At 45.0% G+C, this 20,185-nt stretch overlaps 1 long non-coding RNA gene across 1 annotated transcript in view; it reads left to right on the forward strand.

The window, feature by feature from the left end:
- The window catches only part of LOC138665384 (uncharacterized), a 35,515-nt gene extending 17,793 nt beyond the window's left edge, over window positions 1–17,722 (forward strand). The window contains exon 2 of the long non-coding RNA XR_011318459.1: window positions 15,496–17,722. This is a non-coding gene — a long non-coding RNA (uncharacterized lncRNA). The remainder of the gene's footprint in view (window positions 1–15,495) is intronic.
- The last annotated feature ends 2,463 nt before the right edge of the window (window positions 17,723–20,185 follow it).

Genomic DNA, 20,185 nt, shown 5'->3' on the forward strand with positions numbered 1-20,185 from the left:
GGTAAGACTAGCGACCTGACAGATGTCAAGAAGGCCATCATTGACACCCTCAAGCAAGAGGGTAAGACCCAGAAAGAAATTTCTCAACAAATAGGCTGTTCCCAGAGTGCTGTATCAAGGCACCTCAATGGTAAGTCTGTTGGAAGGAAACAATGTGGCAGAAAACGCTGTACAACGAGAAGAGGAGACCGGACCCTGAGGAAGATTGTGGAGAAGGACCGATTCCAGACCTTGGGGAACCTGAGGAAGCAGTGGACTGAGTCTGGTGTGGAAACATCCAGAGCCACCGTGCACAGGCGTGTGCAGGAAATGGGCTACAGGTGCCGCATTCCCCAGGTAAAGCCACTTTTGAACCATAAACAGCGGCAGAGGCGCCTGACCTGGGCTACAGAGAAGCAGCACTGGACTGTTGCTAAGTGGTCCCAAGTACTTTTTCTGATGAAAGCAAATTTTGCATGTCATTCGGAAATCAAGGTGCCAGAGTCTGGAGGAAGACTGGGGAGAAGGAAATGCCAAAATGCCTGAAGTCCAGTGTCAAGTACCCACAGTCAGTGATGGTGTGGGGTGCCATGTCAGCTGCTGGTGTTGGTCCACTGTGTTTCATCAAGGGCAGGGTCAATGCAGCTAGCTATCAGGAGATTTTGGAGCACTTCATGCTTCCATCGGCTGAAATGCTTTATGGAGATGAAGATTTCATTTTTCAGCACGACCTGGCACCTGCTCACAGTGCCAAAACCACTGGTAAATGGTTTACTGACCATGGTATTACTGTGCTCAATTGGCCTGCCAACTCTCCTGACCTGAACCCCATAGAGAATCTGTGGGATATTGTGAAGAGAAAGTTGAGAGACGCAAGACCCAACACTCTGGATGAGCTTAAGGCCGCTATTGATGCATCCTGGGCCTCCATAACATCTCAGCAGTGTCACAGGCTGATTGCCTCCATGCCACGCTGCATTGAAGCAGTCATTTCTGCCAAAGGATTCCCGACCAAGTATTGAGTGCATAACTGAACATTATTATTTGTTGGTTTTTTTGTTTGTTATTAAAAAACACTTTTATTTGATTGGATGGGTGAAATATGCTAATTTATTGAGACAGGTTTTTTGGGTTATCAGGAGTTGTATGCCAAAATCATCAGTATTAAAACAATAAAAGACCTGACAAATTTCAGTTGGTGGATAATGAATCTATAATATATGAAAGTTTAATTGTAATCATTACATTATGGTAAATAATGAAATTTAACACTATATGCTAATTTTTTGAGAAGGACATATATATATATATATATATATATATATATATATATATATATATATATATATATATATATATATATATATATATATATATATATATATATATATATATATATATATATGTTTGGGCACCCCTATTAATCTTAAGCTTAATGTTTTATAAAAATTGTTTTTTTTTGCAACAGCTATTTCAGTTTCATATATCTAATAACTGTTGGACACAGTAACGTTTCTGCCTTGAAATGAGGTTTATTATACTAACAGAAAATGTGCAATCTGCATTCAAACAAAATTTGACAGGTGCATAAGTCATACTATGGCTATGCGCATTTGTTGCTCCAGAAACAAGTCAGTTTTTCTCGTCTCCCATGACAGCACTATGGAGAGAGGGGATCCGCCCTTCAGGAACAGGAAACCTACAGATAAAAGGGCAGTACCTCTCCCTCGCATCAGTTGGTTTCCTGTCCCTGACAGGGAACCTCTTTTCGGTTGTACCTCTTTTGAAGACCGATGGACCGGGCAGTCGGGTTCCGGCGGCGAGTCCGGCTCCCGAAGCCGCCACCGCTGGAACCGAGGGGTACTTCAGGGTGTGCGGAGGGAGAACGCCGCCGACTCCGAGGGAGGAAGGGGTGCTGGATCACCCGGAGCTCCTGTGCTGATAAGCGCACGCTCCGGGTGTAGAAAGATGGCTGCCGCTCCGGAGCGGCAGGACTTCCGGGTCATCTCCGTGCGCATGCGCGGTAGCTTTTTTTCTCCCTGGAGGAGGACGGAAGTGCGGTAAACGCCGGGGGTGGCACAGGATTCAAATAGTGCGACAACTATCTCCCTATCTCCCTACAAGCATGGAGGACAGCGATCCACAGCAGGAGTTGCAGCCGAGGCAGCAGCACCACAGGAAGACAGACCCCCAAGAGCAGGAGAAGTGGGTCTAGCAGCCATTCCACGCAGCGCAGCAGATCTGCTGCAATGACTAACTCTCCTCCTTAAGAGCTTCCTCTGCCAGACCCGGGCCCTCCACCAGAACCGGTACCTACCTCCACATCCGAATGGTGAGTGATCTCCGTGAAAGTGCATATTTTATAATGGGGTTCCCTCTTCTCCCTTCAAATGACATTTTTCCTACGGTGGGGGGAAGACTCACATCATTCCTTCCCGCCTGGAAGAAAATATCCAACAACATCTGGATTTTAAAACTCATACATTCTGGTCTAAAAATAGATTTTGTTTCTTTACCTCCCCGAAATTATGTAGTGACAAAAACAAGGTCTTCGGCAGCAGAACAAGCGGCATTAGAGAAAGAAATTATTTCCCTACTGCAGAAATCCGTAATTTGGGAAATCTCCCCTTAAGAAATAGGGGAAGGGTTTTTCTCCCCTCTGTTTTTAGTACCGAAACCCGACGGGTCCTTTCGGACGATTATAAACTTAAACTTAAACAAATACGTAAGAAATCACAAATTCAAAATGGAAACAATAAAGTCTACCATAAAAATCCTTTTCCAGAATTGCTACATGGTTGTGATAGACCTAACCGACGCATACTTCCATGTGGCCATCCACGAACAATCTCAAAAATTTCTCAGGATGGCCTACATAAGGGAACAAAATATATTAATAGTTCCTTACTTGGACGATTTTCTTATTGCAAGCAACTCTGCTCAAAGTTGCAGGGAACAGAGAGACCGAGTAATGACTATTCTGACGGACTCTAGTTGGCTCATAAACGTAAAAAAATCAAAGTTGGAACCCTATCAAGTACAGGAGTTCCTAGGACTGACGTTAGACTCCCGGTTTCAAGAATGCCGACTCCCAGGTCTCAAAAAGGACAATATATTGACCATGATAGCACGAACGCTACACAAACCCCTCCATGACTCTAAGGAGAGCAATGCCGCTACTAGGCTCTCTATCGTCATGCCTACCAGCGATACCTTTCGCACAATTCCACACAAGGGAATACTAGAGTGGCAGTTAACACTAAAAAAACAATTTGGAAAGCCGGGTCATTCTAAATTCCTCAGTTATTCATTCCCTTGTTTGGTGGGGAAAGAACCAAAATCTGTCAATGGGAATTCCTTGGGTGCCAAAAATATCTCGGGTAATAACAATTGATGCGAGTCCCAGAGGGTGGGGGGCTCACATGGGAGACAGAGTGGCTCAGGGAAACTGGACAGTTCAGGAACTATCAGCATCCTCAAACCAAAAAGAACTTTGGGCGGTGCATTATGCTCTTCTATCTTTCCTAACCTACATTCGGGGACATCATGTCTGAATTTTTTCGGACAACAAAGTGACAGTAGCGTATATAAATCACCAGGGAGGAACAAGGTCTCGGTCGCTGATGAGTTTCTCTGCCAAAATGATCAGCCTTGCGGAAGAAAATCTACTAATCCCTCTCTGCGCTACATATTCAGGGTTCAAAGAACGAGAAAGCAGATGACTTGAGTCGAACCCACTTAAAACAGGGCGAGTGGTCCCTGAACCAGTCTATCTACAACCAGATCACAGAAATGTGGGGAACTCCAACAATAGTCTTACTCGCCAATTCCAAAAACAAGAAAGTAAACAAATTTTGCTCACTGAACCTGGAAGGGAATCCCCAGGCTCTAGATGCCTTTCCATGGACCCACAAGCTGACATATGCTTTTCCTCCAATCATTCTGATCCCGGCAGTCATTCGGAAAGTCAGAGAGGACAAAACAAAAATGATCCTTATAGCCCCGTTCTGGCCAAAAAGGACATGGTTTTCCTGGCTAAGGATGCTATCGGTCTCAGACCCATGGATCCTACCGAATATACCAGACCTGCTACAGCAAGGGCCGATCTTCCACCCACAAGAGTCGAACTTGCATTTGACAGCCTGGCTTTTGAACGGAGACTATTAAAAGAAAGGGGTTTCTCAGACAACTTAGTTGCTACATTGTTAAAAAGTAGAAAACCTATTACTACTAAAATATATGGGAAAACATGGAAAAAATTCTTGTCTGTCTCCAAGGTAAAAGTCCAGGATGGGCCTTCAATTGCTAAAATACTTGAGTTCCTACAAAAAGGTCTGGAACAGGGGTTAGCGGTCAGTACTCTTAAGGTACAGATAGCAGCTCTAGGAGCACTCTATAACCAAAATATTGGGGCCAACCCATGGGTAATAAGGTTTATTAAGGCAGTAACAAGATCAAAGCCTTTAATTACTCAAAAAATGCCCACGTGGGACCTAAATTTAGTCCTCTCGGCGTTAACGGGTCCTCCATTTGAACCCATAGAGACGATTCCCATTAAAACATTATCACTTAAGACCATTCTCTTAGTAGCCTTAACATCTGCGCGCAGAATAAGTGAGATTCAAGCCCTATCCTCTAACCCACCCTTCACTAAAATATTGAATGATAGTAACTCTTAGACCCAACCCGGCCTATTTGCCAAAAGTGGCGTTAAAATTCCATAGGTCATAAGAATTATCCCTGCCGTCCTTTTGCCCAAACCCCAGAAATGAGAGGGAGCAGAACTTCCATAATCTAGATGTCAGAAGATGCCTAGTCCAATACTTGGATTCCACCAGGGAGTATAGGAAGGAAGGCTCTTTGTTTGTTTGTTTTCAGGGTCCCAGAAAAGGATTCCGGGCATCCAAAGGTACTTTGGCAAGGTGGATAAAGGAGGCAATAGCTTTGGCATATTCATCCACGGGGAATACGATCCCGGATGGTATAAGAGCGCATTCCACAAGAGCAGTAGCTACCTCATGGGCTGAGAGGTCAGAGGTATCAATAGAGCAAATCTGTAAGGCGGCCACCTGGTCATCACCATCAACCTTCTTTAGACACTATAGATTAAATCTAGCCTCTGTATCTGACTTAACCTTCGGACGAAGGGTTCTCGAGGCGGTGGTCCCTCCCTAAGCTTAGTCTCTGCAATTCTCTCCGTATTGCTGTCATGGGAGACCAAGAAAGTCATAGTTACTCACCGATAACGGTGTTTCTCGGAGCCCATGACAGCACCCGCTTATTCCCTCCCATCACGAGTGCGGTGAGCACCTTTAATTACATATAATTTATATAATATAGTCTAGGCATGGGTTTCCTCTATTAAGAAATGTTATAATATGATTTTTTCTCTGTTGTAACTAACCTGGAGGTCCTCTGATGCTCTGTAAACCAACTGATGCGAGGGAGAGGTACCGCCCTTTTATCTGTAGGTTTCCTGTCCCTGAAGGGCGGATCCCCTCTCTCCGTAGTGCTGTCATGGGCTCCGAGAAACACCGTTATCGGTGAGTAGCTATGACTTTTTTAATGTTCTTTCATGGATCCACTCGTTTTTAATTGAATCTAAATATAGGATTTTTATTTTACTGGATGGATGTGCTGCATTCCTCTGTTCTTCGTATGTTGCTGCGCCTCACCAGCAGGATCTGACACCCACCACTCTCAAGATTCTCGGCTGCCCATTACAAGTGAGCGCGTGGCAAGCCCCTAACCTACCTCTGAATGTCTGTCTATCATTTTCATTCTAATACCCTGAGACAACTCTTCTTAGGTTTCTTAGGTCCATCTTCAGTGTGGTAGACACCATGATGCCAAACAGCACGACTACTTTTCACCCTTTAAAAAGACTAACTGGTTACCAGTTTGTAAACACCTGTGATGTTAATTACAGTACACCCCTTAGGCTACTTTCACACATCAGGTTTTTTGTTTCAGGCTAAATCCGGCGAATGTTGGAAAAATTGGATCTGGCGTAGATTGTGAAAAACTGATGCGACGGATCCGGTTTTTTTAACGGATCCGGCTAGCCTATCTAGATTATTGGATAAAAAAAAAATTGGAGCATGCTCAGTTTAAAAAAAAAAAAAACGTATCAGGCCGTCGGATCCGCCATTTTCTGCATCCGGCACCTTCCGGCTCCCATAAGCTTCCATTCTAGCAAACAGCCGGAAGCGCCAGATCCGGCGCTTCAGGCTTTTTCGCCGGAGACCAAAAACGTTACAGTAGACGTTTTTTCCAGACACCGGAATCGAGTGTACGCCGGATCCGGCATCAAACCGGACGGAACGCTGGGCCATCCGGCGCAATCTGGCTCTAATACAAGTCCAATGGGGGGAAAACGGATCCGGTTTTTTTTCCGGTTCCGTTTTTTTCTCCCGAGAGCCGAATTTAGCCTGAAACAACTTGATGTGTGAAAGCAGCCTTAGTTTAACATGTTCCTAAAATGAAACTATTTTCTATTTTTTTTCTAGGGGGTACCATCATTTTTATCAAGGGCCATTTCTATCGCTTTGGTTTAATTTTTTCTGTTGAAACACAATTCAAAAGGAATGTCTGATTTTCATTAATTGATTTCAAATAAATGTAAATATAAAATAACTTTTGTCAGTTTGAAGTTATTTCAGTGGCCATTGTGGGTTTTTCTTGTTTTAACAGAAGGGAACCAACAATTTTCTCCTTGTACTATATAGTACACATTATTACATATGTACCGTATTATAAGACGCAACGGGTTTTAGAGGAGGAAATTAGGGGGAAAAAAACTGAAGCAAAAACTTGGTCTATTCTGTACTTAAGATCACTTATCCTGGTAAATATGGTCCCCTCATCCCTATCCTGGTCTGCATGGCCCTCATCCCCATCCTGGTATGCATGGATCCATCCTTATTCTGGTATGATTGGCCCCATCCCAGTCCTGGTATGAATAGTCCCATTCTTATTCTGATATGACTGATTGGCCCCATCCAGTTCCTGGTATGACTGATTGGCCCCATCCAGTTCCTGGTATGACTGATTGGCCCCATCCAGTTCCTGGTATGACTGATTGGCCCCATCCAGTTCCTGGTATGACTGATTGGCCCCATCCAGTTCCTGGTATGACTGATTGGCCCCATCCAGTTCCTGGTATGACTGATTGGCCCCATCCCGTTCCTGGTATCCATGGCCCCATCAGAAAAGATATAAAAAAAACAAAAAAAACCTTTTACTGTTCTCTTCCTCCTCCTCCACTCCCTCGCAGTTGCAGCGTCCTGCTCCGGTGCCAGCAGCTGCATAATGCTTGTAAGCAGTACGTGGCAGGCACATCATGCGCTGCTTACAAGCAGAGCACAGCTGCCGGAATACTCACTGGGACCGTTTATCACAGAGAAATCGGTGAGTTTTTATTCCTCCTCATTAGCGCGCACTGTCAGACGCCTGCTTCCTGCTGCTGCCGGCGGTCACGTGTGTCGATACTTAAGAGAAATGAATATTCATTTCTCTTATCTTAAGTATCGGCACACTTGACCGCTGACGGTGCGCTACTGAAGCGAATGGATACTCACCGTGACCTCTAATGAACACCCGGTGAGTATTCTGGCAGCTGTGCTCTGCTTGTGAGCAGCGCATGATGTCCCTGCCATGTGCTGCTTGTAAGCAGCTGCTGGCACCGGAGCAGGACACTGCAAGGGAGCGGAGGAAGGTAAGAGTAAAGGATTTTTAAAAAAATCTTTTCTGATGGGGCCATGGATACCAGGACTTGTATGGGGCCAATAAGTCATGCCAGGAAGAAATGAATATTCATTGCCCTCCACGCCCATGGGTGTGGAATGCAGTGCATATTCATTTCTCTTTAGCAACGGGCACAGGAGTTAGCCGGAGCCGCTGGCTCCTGCCTCTGTGACCTGCTGCTCCTCTATCGCTCCCCCACCTACCCACGAACAGCCAGAGCCAATATATCCGGACTATAAGACGCACCCCCCATTTTTCTCCACTTTTTGGAAGGAAAACCATGCTTCTTATAGTCTGAAAAATAAGGTATATACATTATAGCTCACATTGTGCACACAGTATATATACAGTACAGACCAAAAGTTTGAACACACCTTCTCATTTAAAGATTTTTCTGTATTTTCATGACTAAGAAAATTGTACATTCACACTGAAGGCATCAAAACTATGAATTAACACATGTGGAATTATATACTTAACAAAAAAATGTGGAATAACTGAAATTATGTCTTATATTCTAGGTTCTTCAAAGTAGCCACCTTTTGCTTTGATGACTGCCTTGCACACTCTTGGCATTCTCTTGATGAGCTTCAAGAGGTAGCCACCTGGAATGGTTTTCACTTCACAGGTGTGCCCTGTCACGTTTAATAAGTGGGATTTATCGGTCGTCCATGACAGCACCACGGAGAGAGGGGATCCGCCCTTCAGGAACAGGAAACCTACAGATACATAAGGGCGGCACCTCTCCCACGCATCAGTTGGTTTCCTGTTCCTGGAGGGCAGGATGCCCTACAGATATATCCGTATTTTATCTGGAATACCCAGGCCGGCTGTCCGATTCAGGTAGTGAGGGGGTCTCCTACCTCGGGCAGTGTGGTCCCTGGAAGCGCCACGGTGGGTCCGGGTAGGGCTCCACGGCAGTGAGCGGAGCGGAGTCCGGGGGATGTCCGTCCCCAAAAACCAGCGTCGGTGAGTATTATAGCCGCACAGAAGGCTGCAGGGCTGCTAATGAGCCCATCTGCAGCAATGGATGAGCCAGAAGCTCCCGTCGGTCTGCTGGAGCAGGAGCAGGACAGAGCCTCGGAAAGGTCCCATGCTAACCCCCAGCCGAAGACCCGCGGACGCAGTGATCAGTCCAGTTGCAGGACTTCATCTAGACTGAAGGATCCGGTTCGTTCCCCCAGTAATCCGGTACCTACCGCTGCTGAATGGGTAAGAGATCTTCGTGAACGTGCCCTGATGCAGTCCTTTCCTATGTTTTTTCCTTAGGGGAAAAAGTGCGCTGGTAAAGTAAAGAATAAGGAGTGTGCACTGTGGTTGCCCTTTGCCAGACGCCTACCCTAAAAGGCTATGTCAGTCGTGTGTGCGACAGACGGTAGGGAGTAAAGGACATTGTATAGCGGTAGTACTAGTTAAATTACATAGGGTTTTTTTCTGCTCCCATAGGTGGCGGAAGAGTCTCCCGATTTTACTTCAAACCTTAGAGAAATTATCAGGAGAGAAGTAAAAGATTCCCTAAAATCCTTGTCCCAAAGGAAGACTTCCAAGAGAAGAAGGGAGCATAGTGTCTCAGATTCAGATTCTTCTACTGCCCCTAGGAAAGAATGATTCGGAAGCCTCCGTCTCCTCGGCATCCTCTTTAGAGGAGGATGCTAATCGATTCTTTTTCCCGCTAGACCAGATAGACAGACTGGTTAAATCAGTCAGATCCACCATGGGGATGGCTGACGAAAAACAAGAACTTTCGGAGCAAGACCTAATGTTCGGCGGTCTAGACACAAGAAATCATTTCCACTTAAAGGGACACTGTCACCTGAATTTGGAGGGAACAATCTTCAGCCATGGAGGCGGGGTTTTTGGGTTTTTGATTCACCCTTTCCTTACCCGCTGGCTGCATGCTGGCTGCAATATTGGATTGAAGTTCATTCTCTGTCCTCCGTAGTACATGCCTGCACAAGGCAATCTTGCCTTGCGCAGGCGTGTACTATGGAGGACAGAGAATGAACTTCAATCCAATATTGCAGCCAGCATGCAGCCAGCGGGTAAGGAAAGGGTGAATCAAACACCCAAAAACCCCGCCTCCATGGCTGAAGATTGTTCCCTCCAAATTCAGGTGACAGTGTCCCTTTAATGACAGGGTTCAAAACCTTGTCAAAAGAGAGTGGAAAAAGCCAGAAAAAAAGGGCTCCCTACCACCGGCCTTTAAGCAGAGATATCCCTTTGACGACCCCTTGGTGAACACGTGGGATAAGGCACCAAAATTAGACGCAGCGGTGGCTAAAGCTTCTAAGAAATCCTCTATTCCCTTCGATGACATGGCTTCCTTAAAAGATCCTCTTGATAAGAAAGCAGACTCGTTTCTTAAAAGGACTTGGGAGATGTCGGCTGGTGCTCTACGACCTGCAGTAGCTGCGACATGCACAGCCAGATCAATGATGGTCTGGCTGGACCAACTAGAGTCTAATTTAGAAGATGGAGCCTCTAGGGAATCCATATTAAAATCCCTACCGACCATCCAGAATGCCGCTGCTTTTCTAGCAGACGCATCCGCAGATTCTGCAAGGATGGCAGCTAGGGCTGCAGGGTTATCGAATGCGGCACGCAGGGCCCATGGCTGAAGTGTTGGCCTGGCGACATTCAGGCCAGGTCCCGTCTTTGCTCTATCCCGTGCGAAGGAGAATACCTGTTTGGTCCTGTTCTAGACGAACTACTGGAGAAGGCCGGTGACGACAAAAAGAAATTTCCCAGTCTACCAACCACTTCTTATAGGCGTCCCTTCACAGGGAAAAGATTATTTCGCAGAAGGCCGGCCAGGGACCAGGGCAGATGGGACGATAAAAAGAAAAGAGGTACTGGATTCATGTTTGGTGGTGCGGGACGTCAGGAGCCATCCCGTGAGATCAAAAAGCCACCCCAATGACTAGTTGCCCCGGTGGGAGGTAGACTATCTGCCTTCTACCCAGCCTGGTCCAAAATTTCCAGTAGCAATTGGATTTTGGGAATAATAGCTACGGGTCTGCGGCTAGAGTTCTCCTCTATCCCTCATAATTTCTTCAGGGTTACCCCGCTCAGGTCCTCTGCAGCAGAACAGATGGCCCTGGAAACGGAAATTCACGACCTGCTCAGTAAGAAAGTCCTATCAGAGGTTCCGGAAGGAGAACGGGGTAGAGGATTCTACTCTCCTCTATTCCTGATACGTAAACCAGACGGCTCCTTCAGAACTATTATCATTCTTAGGGCTCTTAACAATTTCCTGACCATACAACCATTTAAAATGGATACTGTTAATACCACAATAAAACTACTGTTTAAAAACTGTTTTATGGTGGTGTCGGATTTAAAGGACGCCTATTACCATATCCCAATTTATGCAGGACACCAAAGATTCCTGAGGGTAGTGGTCCGGTTAGATGGGGTGGTCAGACATTTCCAGTATAGGGCTCTCCCCTTTGGTATATCGTCGCCCCCCATGTATTTACGAAGGTCATGGCTGAGGTAATGGCCCACCTACAGGAGTCTGACATTCTGGTAATCCCCTACCTGGACGATCTCCTTATAGTGGGTAAAACAGAGGAGCACTGTTTAGAACAAGTACAAAAAGTAATGTCTGCCCTGGAGCGTCTGTGATGATTACTAAATGTCAAAAAGTCCCGGCTACAGCCCATGAAAGTGCAGCGATTTTGTTCAGGCCTGACCTTGGATTCCCAGGATCAGGAATGCCGTTTGCCTCATGAAAAAATAGATCGCCTGCACTTTCAAGTGCTAAACGCCTTTAAAAACCCCACCATGTCCCTTAGAAGAGCGATGTCTCTGTTGGGCTCTCTCTCTTCCTGCATTCCAGCAGTCCGATGGGCCCAGTATCATACAAGGATACTTCAGAGCGAGGTGTTATTACAACAAAAAATTTTGGGGGGTCACCTAGAGAGCCAGCTGACCTTGTCCAAAAACACTATTGTATCCCTCGAATGGTGGCTAGACCAAAATAATCTATCCACGGGGGTTCCCTGGGAATACAACGTAACCCGTATAATCACCACAGACGCTAGCCCTTCTGGTTGGGGGGCTCACATGGGTGAGATTATAATTCAGAGACTTTGGGACCAGCTTCAAACGGAAATGTCCTCTAATTTGAAGGAGTTAATGGCGGTGGAGCAGGCAGTTAAAAAACTCCTTGTCTATCTACAGGGCCACTACGTGCGGATATTCTCCGACATTCGGGTCTCCGTGGCATATATCAATCATCAACCCGTGGCAAATCGTCTATTCCAGCAAGCAGAGCAGCACTTTCTCTAGTTGACAGCTCTTCACATAAAAGGAATAGAAAATACTACGGTGGATTTCTTAAGCCGCAACACCTTGAGGCAGGGAGAATGGTCACTAAACGACGCTATCTTCAATCTCATTGTGGAAAGATGGGGTCAACCGGAGGTAGATCCTTTTTGCCACAAAAGAAAACAGAAAAGTGACACAATTCTGCTCTCTGAAGAACCCCAGAGAAAATCCTCTGTCAGTAGACGCCCTCCTCATAGACTGGAACTTCAGGCTAGCTTACACCTTTCCTCCCCTGTCTCTACTTCCTCAGGTGGTGAGGAAAATCAGGAAGGACAAAGCCAGAGTTATAGTAATTGCCCCCTTCTGGCCCAGAAGGATGTGGTTTTCATGCCTCAGGACCATGTCTATATCCGACCCATGGGTCTTACCAGACATTCCAGATCTTCTGTCCCAGGGCCCAGTCTACCATCCTCGGGCAGTTGGCCCTCATCTGATGGCATGGATTTTCAGTGGTCGCTGTTAAGAGATAGGTTTCTCGCCGGGCCTGATTATTTTTCTGCTTTTGAGCAGCGTGTTAATCACCACCAAAATTTACGTCAGGATCTGGAAAAGATTTCTTCAAAACTCGGGGGTAGTAGCTGGTCAATCAACACCAATAGACCAGATATTGGTGTTTTTACAAAAGGGGTTGGATATGGGGTTATCCCCAAATACTCTGTCAGCCTTAGGGGCCCTCTTTGGCTGCAACATTTCTGAAAATTACTGGGTCAGCAGATTCATCAAAGCGACAAAACGGTCTAGACCAATGGTGAAGAATAAGGTCATGCCGTGGGACTTAAACTTAGTCCTCACGGCCATGACAGAAGCTCCATTTGAACCAATTTCTTCGGCTTCTATTAAAAACCTGTCTCTTAAAGTAGCCTTCCTGGTGGCCCTAACATCAGCTCGTAGGGTAGGCGACATCCAGGCATTATCCAGGCTTCCCCATTACATGCAAGTTAGAGATGATAGAGTGATACTTTCCCCTGATCCAGCATATCTTCCTAAAGTAGTGTCTAGATTCCATAAAACACAGGAGATAGTTCTTCCATCTTTCCTCCCTAATCCTACTAATGATAAAGAAAGGAAGCTACACACTCTAGATGTAAGAAGATGTATCCTAGAGTATCTAGCAGTGACTGATCCTTGGAAGATAGATAATGCCCTATACGTGTCCTATCAGGATAGCAGGAAGGTCATAGAGTATCAAAATCTACGCTAGCTAGGTGGATCAGGGAGGCTATCTTGCTGGCATATGTCTCAAAGGGCAAGCCGGCGCCTGAAGGTCTAAGAGCGCATTCCACTAGAGCTATGGCTGCCTCGTGGGCGGAGAGGTTAGAGGTGTCGATCGACCAAATATGTAAGGCTGCAACTAGGTCATCAACAAATACTTTCTATATCCATTATAGATTGAACCTGGGTGGTTCCTTGGACCTCTCTTTGGGTGTAAGGGTGCTGCAGTCCCTCCCTAAATAGCTACACCCTGTAATTCTCTCCGTGGTGCTGTCATGGACGACCGATAAAGTCTTGGTTACTCACCGGTTAACGGTGTTTTTCGGAGTCCATGACAGCACCCGTACATATCCTCCCGTCTGCTTAAGTTCTGGGTGTACACCTCTTCCCTTTTTTCATATAGTCCACTCGTGGTGGATAGTTAACTTGTAATATTGTTATATATATAAATTATGTCATTAACCTTGGTGGTCCTCTTGTGCTCTGTAAACCAACTGATGCATGGGAGAGGTGCCGCCCTTATGTATCTGTAGGTTTCCTGTTCCTGAAGGGCGGATCCCCTCTCTCTGTAGTGCTGTCATGGACTCCGAAAAACATTGTTAACCGGTGAGTAACTAAGACTTTCTTGCCTTATAAATGGTGTTGGGACCATCAGTTGTGTTGTGCAGAAGTCTGGTGGATACACAGCTGATAGTCCTACGAAATAGACTGTTAGCTGCTTTTTTCTTGCCATAATACAAATTCTAAGTAAAGAAAAATGAGTGGCCATCATTACTTTAAGAAATGAAGGTCAGTCAGTCCGAAAAATTGGGAAAACTTTGAAAGTGTCCCCGAGTGCAGTGGCAAAAACCATCAAGCGCTACAAAGAAACTGGCTCACATGAGGACCGCCACAGGAGAGGAAGACCAAGAGTCACCTCTGCTTCTGAGGATAAGTTTATCCGAGTCACCAGCCTCAGAAATTGCAGGTTAACAGCAGCTCAGATTAGAGACACGGTCAATGCCACACAGAGTTCTAGCAGCAGACACATCTCTACAACAACTGTTGGGCCGGAGTCACACTACAGCGAGATACGGCCGAGTCTCACAGGTGAAATCCTTTCTCTGGTGCTGGCACTCCGGAGCGGAGTGTGCAGCTCCATGTATTGCTGTGCGGCTGCACGCTCCGCTCTGGAGTGCCGGCAGCAGAGGAGGGATTTCACCTGCAAGACTCGGCCGTATCTCGCTGTAGTGTGATTCCGGCCTTAAGAGGAGACTTTGTGCAGCAGGCCTTCATGGTAAAATAGCTGCTAGGAAACCACTGCTAAGGACAGGCAACAAGCAGAAGAGACTTGTTTGGGCTAAAGAACACAAGGAATGGACATTAGACCAGTGGAAATCTGTGCTTTGGTCTGATGAGTCCAAATTTGAGATCTTTGGTTCCAACCACCGTGTCTTTGTGCGATGCAGAAAAGGTGTACTGATGGACTCTACATACCTGGTTCCCACCGTGAAGCATGGAAGAGGTGTGATGGTGTGGGGGTCCTTTGCTGGTGACACTGTTGGGGATTTATTCAAAATTGAAGGCATACTGAACCAGCATGGCTACCACAGCATCTTGCAGTGGCATGCTATTCCATCCGGTTTGCGTTTAGTTGGACCATCATTTATTTTTCAACAGGACAATGACTCCAAACACACCAACAGGCTGTGTAAGGGCTATTTGACCAAGGAGGAGAGTGATGGGGTGCTACGCCAGATGACCTGGCCTCCACAGTCACCAGACCTGAACCCAATTGAGATGGTTTGGGGTGAGCTGGACTGCAGAGTGAAGGCAAAAGGGCCATCAAGTGCTAAGCATCTCTGGGAACTCCTTCAAGATTGTTGGAAGACCATTCCCGGTGACTACCTCTTGAAGCTCATCAAGAGAATGCCAAGAGTGTGCAAAGCAGTCATCAAAGCAAAAGGTGGCTACTTTGAAGAACCTAGAATGACATATTTTCAGTTTTTTTTTCACATTTTATTATTAAGTATATAATTAAACGTGTTAATTCATAGTTTTGATGCCTTCAGTGTGAATGTACAATTTTCATAGTCATGAAAATACAGAAAAATCTGTAAATGAGAAGGTCTGTCCAAGCTTTTTGTCTGTACTATACACATGTAATAGTTATTAGTTAATCAAGTATTTTGACCATATCATAATTTTTAATTTATTTTCTAACTCCAAGCTTGTATTTTTTCTCAGGCAACATGGGCCAAAAAAGAGATTTAACTGACTCTGAAAAGTCAAAAATTTATACATGTCTCCTAGAGGGATGCAGCACTCTTGAAGTTGCTAAGATATTGGGGCGTGATCACAGAACCATCAAAAGTTTTGTTGGAACTACTCAGCAGGGTCGCAAAAAGCGTGTTGAGAAAAAAAGACGTACATTAACGGACAAAGAGTTGAGAAGAATTAAAAGTGAAGCAGCCAGAAATCCATTATCCTCCAGTGCTGATATATTCCAGAGCTGCAACCTTCCTGGAGTGCCCAGAAGTACAAGGTGCTCAGTGCTCAGAGACATGGCCAAAGTAGTGAAGGCTGAGACCCGACCACAAGACCAGAAGGTGACGCGTTCAGAATCACCCGATCAATCAATTAAAAAAAAAAGGATTAACCTGATCGCTAAATGGCATAGCGAGGAAAAGTCAAAATGCCAGAATTAAGTTTTCTTTGGTCGTCATGACATTGCAATAACAATGATCAAAAGATCATATCTACACTAATATGGTATCATTAAAAACTGCAGCTCTGCATGCAAAAAATAAGCCCTCACGCAACCAGAGACAATAAAAAATGGAGACGCAAAGGGTATCAGAAAATTGCGCAATTTTTTTTTTTTTTTAACAAAGCTTGGAATTTTTTTTCACCACTTAGATAAAAAAGAACCTAGACATGTTTGGTGTCTATGAACTCGGAATGACCCAGAGAATCATAATGGCAGGTCAGTTTTAGCATTTAGTGAACCTAGTAAAAAAGCAAAACCAGTGTGGAATTGCACATTTTTTGCAGTTTCACCGCACTTGGAATTTTTTTTCTTGTTTTTTCTAGTACACGATCTGGTAAAACCAATGTTGTCGTTCAAAAGTACAACTCGTCCTGCAAAACAACAAGCCCTCACATGGCTATATTAACAGAAAAGTAAAAACGTTACGGCTCTAGGAAGAAGGGGAGCAAAAAAACGAAAACGCAAAAGTGTAAATACCTCTAGGGATAAGGGGTTAAATTAAATTTTTACATTGAAGTAAAATGGTACACCACTCTGACTAGTGTCTGTGATGCTGTAGTTGATGCCGCCTAAAAAGTTGATAGTCAAGCAGATTAAGAAACTGTCACTCCATGGATGGAAGGCTTATGACAGTTATGCAAATGAAGGGCTCTGTGGAGACCCGAGGATCAGTGGATGCTTTCGTCCGCTGGCCCAAGACCACATGGCCCACTGAATGCCCGCTCTACTTTCTCGTGGACATATTACCCAGACAACACAGGGTGAGGGTAAACCAATCTGGCAATACTTTTTATTGAACCACCAAACCGACAGTAACATAGACCAGTTCCAGCGAATATACAAGATGGTGCAAAATTGCAATCTCATTGTGAAGAATATTGGAGATATAATTTCATGTCAATTATTTGTGTCCTATTTAGCATAGGATTATAAAAACCCCTTCAGTGTGCAGCTTAACAGAACACCTAGCTGCAGCAGGAGAGTGGAGAGTCAAAGGACTGTGAGTGACAGATCTGACACCTTTGCCAGCTCAGAGCAGAACAAAAGGCTTGCTTGCCATGTGGACATCATGAGGTCTAAACTGCTTTATTGAGTCAGTTGTGATTTCATAAGGAGAATAAGGATTTATTGTTCTTCCTGGTCACACATGGGTTATATTTTTGTGATCTCTGGCTAAGACTAACTGCATTCCAGGGTCTCGAGCAGTTCTAGCACCCTGGGGTATGGAGATACATAGAACAGCTGCTAGAAACCTGGCCAGATCCGATCGCTCAAGAACCGCCGCCTTCGTACCATCCAGAAAGGAGTTATGATCTTTCATAGGTTTTTAGCGAATTGGCTACAAACCTCCAGGGGAGGGGATTTCGGTTCAACCCAGAGGGCAAGAGGGGAGTGACCCAAAGGGGATAAAGGCTAGTTTATGGCCATGTGGTCTGTCCCGCTCTCTGTATGCTGTCCACTTCAAAAGGGGAGTCATGTCGAGTAACGTGCTGTGAAAGACCTAGGACCCAGTTGGCTGCCCATGTTCCCTGCGGCCCAGTGCACCCATGATCTAATGTTACCCGGTAATTGACATATATTCTGCTTATATCGTTTTTACTACTACTATGTATATTTGCATATCTGACCATTATATATGTATCACCATTGTGTATATACTGTATTGTCTAGTGTGCACTTAAGGTGATTAAATATATAATTTTACTTCGGACTGCTCTTTTATCTCGATCCAGGAATTCACACCCCTGTTTCTTGGTTTAACCTTCCATACTAGGGGGGCTGAGTTCTGCCCAGATATAATTCACGTTAACCATGTGATGGCTGTGATGCGGTTGCATTGCAGTTTAGCGCAACCTCCACCAGGGGGTGCTGGTGAGGGAAGAGAGGTTGAACACTCACAGTTTAGCAACACTGAGCAGCCGCACATATGTCACAGGTAATGAAAGAGTGGTCAGACGAGCAGAGTCAGAAACTATCAGGTGCATAAGTACCAGAGGTAACAGCAATGCACAAAGTCAGAGATAAGCCAGAAATCAGAGCCAAATGGGAGCCCGGTATCCAGAACATGAGACGTAAGACGAAGTTGGGGTACAAGCCAGAAGTCAAAGCCGGTTGGGGGAACGATGTAGCAGAGATGGGCAGCAAGAGGCGGAGTTCAGAGATTAGACCGAGTAATACACTGTAAGAAAAACCATCAGACGAACACTAAGTCAGGGATAGGGAATGGGTCTCGCACAAATACGGGAAGTCAGAGGCAAAAGGATCACCAAGGTATATAGGTCAGCTGCTCTAGCCTGGAAGCATGAACGATCACTGACGCTGCCCAGCAGACTGCAGAGGACTGAAAAAGCCCAGTCCGTTCCAAAACGAGGCAGAAAGGGTTAACCCTTGTATGACCAGTCCAGAGAGAGAATAGCAGAAAACAAACTCCAGACTGGATCATGACAGTGGAAATTTTAGCGGGCTGTTAAGATTTTGTTTCACTGGGACTAGTGAAAGGGGCCTCTCGGCTTGTCAGGTTTGTGGGCAAGTGTGGTGCCACATCAGTCACTGTCTGGGTCACCTCTTTCCCTGTGTTTTCCTGGTTCCCTGTGTACAGGGGGTGTCTGTGTAAATCTGTAGCAAGCTGACCTGTGCCCCCCAGGGGGTGCAGAACATCACATTGGTACAAGTGGGTAGACCTTACTATGTAATATTGACGTCAGGCACATCCTTCACACTCGCCCTTATGGTGGCTCACCGGGATTAGAGCAACTGCAAGTTTGGGGCTTCCAGTGCCAACTACCCTGAACAGTGACACCCCATTTTTGGTGGGCTCCCAAAAAGAGGAGGTAACAACAAGCTTAGGAAGCTGACAGTCCATTGAGGCACATTGCCAGGTGACCAGAGGGTCCTAGCCTGGCTTCTCCAAACGTATCCACTGGTTCAATGATGGTCAATGGAGCAGATCTGTATTTTTCCAGCTAGGGTTGTGGTCCTTAAACTGGCATCTTGTCGAATATCAAATCTGTAATCTTCTTGATGGAGCTGTTCTGTCGAGTCTCCCTTGAAGCAGAGGCAGATTCTCCTTTTAAAGTTCAATGCTCTTATTTAGGCATTTTTTTTCACAGGATTGGGGAAAGGTGGCAGGAGCTCATCTCTCTCTCATTTTTCGAAGGTTCATAGTTTTATCCTTCAATATGTGCACGTCAACAAACTGCATGGCCTGATACAATGGGTAATCGAAAAAATACAAATTAAATGTTGAAGGATCCTCATACTTGCAAGTCCCTACACTAAATTAAAAGAATGGCCCACAAAAGGCCAAATTCAAGAAAAATCGCAGCCTTACCAGCTCAAGTTGGTGAAGCAGTTTTTTTTCTTAGATTTTTTTTTCTTAGATTTTTTTTTCTTCTTGAAACCAGCAACAGAATTATTTCCAGATCACCATTTAAAAAAAAAATTCTTACAATTTTATGACTGAGACAACCCCCTTATTTGGCAAAATTGCATGCAGGCATAACGTTAAAAAAGATGTTGATCACACTGGACAACCCCTTACTAATAAACCCAGGGTGCAGCACAAAATAAAAAAATTCTACACTTTTTTCATGTAATCCATATCAAAGGGCACCCATACCAAGCAAAACAGGTTTGGGGCAGAAAAAAAAAAATTAACGTAAGGCACATTGCAAAAGAGGGGGTGAAGAAAAACCTTTACATCAATTTTTATTTTAGCAAATTAAAACAAATAAGCAGATTACAAGTCACATAGAGGCTTCTGGACAGAGATGCAGGGAAAATACTAGGTACTATATCAGTGATTCTAGCACAAATCCTGCAGTGCTAAAGGGTTAAATTTCCCTGATGAACTTCAAAAGAAAGACTTGGGTAGAGATTGTACACTTACATGTAGGAAGCTTTGCTTGTTGCAGTTTCCCTGCTACCCCAACTCATGTTTAGTTATCTCATTAGATATTCATCAGAAAGTGGGTGATGAAGATCTAATAAAACTGTAGCACTTTAGGACTTGGGCTAGAATCACTTATTTGGTACCTTTATTGATTAGTATTGTTTGTATTCGGTAGTGTTTTTTCCTGCATCACCATCGAGCAGCCTCTGTTGACTAGTTACCGGTTTACTTGTTTGTTTTAATCTGTGGGCTTTTCTTCACCCTTTCTTTTGCAA

This window comes from Ranitomeya imitator, chromosome 2 (genome assembly GCF_032444005.1).
Source record: "Ranitomeya imitator isolate aRanImi1 chromosome 2, aRanImi1.pri, whole genome shotgun sequence".
NCBI classification, from domain to species: domain Eukaryota; kingdom Metazoa; phylum Chordata; class Amphibia; order Anura; family Dendrobatidae; genus Ranitomeya; species Ranitomeya imitator.